Source organism: Nannospalax galili, unplaced genomic scaffold, assembly GCF_000622305.1.
Source record: "Nannospalax galili isolate Female #2095 unplaced genomic scaffold, S.galili_v1.0 scaffold1259, whole genome shotgun sequence".
NCBI lineage: Eukaryota > Metazoa > Chordata > Mammalia > Rodentia > Spalacidae > Nannospalax > Nannospalax galili.
The window spans coordinates 1,461,663-1,463,136 of record NW_008343968.1 but is presented as its reverse complement, the minus strand read 5'-3'; positions in this window follow the sequence as shown (position 1 = coordinate 1,463,136).

Here is a 1,474-nt window from a genome sequence, read left to right as displayed (position 1 = left end):
AAAATAATGTGTAAGTTTAAATCATCGGATAGGGTATCAACCATGAAGAAAATAAACAATTATGAATTCATATCCTAGGCAAAGGAAAGTACCAGAGTTGGCACCTGGTGCCAGAATCCCAGAGACACATGCTATGGCACACCCTGCTTCCTCTAACCCCCAGTGGACAGTCCACCAATGCCTTAGGGTCATTTCTGGTCAAAAAAACAATTCTTAAAGAATCAACACAGTTAAGAATAAAAGTATTCAAGAGTAAAGAAAAGTTAACTAAATATTTCAGTGACATAATGAGTTTCTCCCCTAGAAGGGGACTGTGAGGAAAACCATTTTGTCTCAAATTCCCTTTGTTACATTGTACACGATTGTTATCAAGAAAAAAGAACTCAGATGTCTGCTACCAAAAACACAGGTGCAGACATTTTCTTCTGTTTCAAAGGTTTTTCCTCAACACATCCACAGGAACTGATGCAGCCCCTGCTGAGCCTTGCTGTCCCCCACGCAGCACAGAACCTCTTTTCTTCATGACAAATACAGGAATGTCTTTTGCTGCTGGCAGATGAGTATCCTAGGAGTTAGTAAGCAAATGCATTTCAAAGGTCTTAGAGGTACGTTGTCCGGAACAGATCTGAGGCAGTGTTAGAATGTAAGCAAAACAAGGTTTTTAAACACTATTCAAAAGAAAGCCTAAGGGAAACATAAAATTCAGTTTTTTCCTATTATTTTAGGCAGGAAATGACAGCAACATTCACTGGTAAGGAAAGATAACTGGTGTTATCTCCAAGTCCAAAATATTACAACTATTTAAAGTAGGACCCAAATGAGGGGGACACACTGAGTTCTGAGGTCTCTAGAATTTTTTTGCGCCATATTTTTTTTTTAATTTTTAAAAATGATTTATTTAATAACAACATACTTAGAAGAAGCATATCATTACAACAGCATTAACCTATTCAATAACATTTTTCTGAGCTAGGGTACATCTCTTTCAAAATTGGCTGTACATTTTTAGGTTTACAGAGGAATTATTACGCTTGTACAATCTTTTACTGATTATAAACTCTACAAGACATAAAATTAAATGAGGTTTTAATGTTTAGAAAAGATCTCCACTTCGTTGTTAAAATACAGTTTCATACAGAAAAATTCATTTTAAGGCAACTGACATTGAGACGTTTTCACATGCATTTCTAATCTCTATATATATGACTATTACTGGTCACAGTCACTTACTTTCTGAGTTCCGTGGCATCTGAGTATGAATATAAACTCGTCAGATAAACAGCCTTCTTCTCCCTCTAGAGCCTCCATACTCTGTCATCCCTGCCAATGTCCACTGTGTTGTCAGGACCCCCATCTATTGCCCCCATCTGTCCTTCTGATAAATCTAGTCAGCCAGAGGTCCCTGTTCCAGGAGGATCAGCTGTTCCTCATCTACAGCAATCCATTGTCAGTATTCCTTTGGATAGAATTGGGG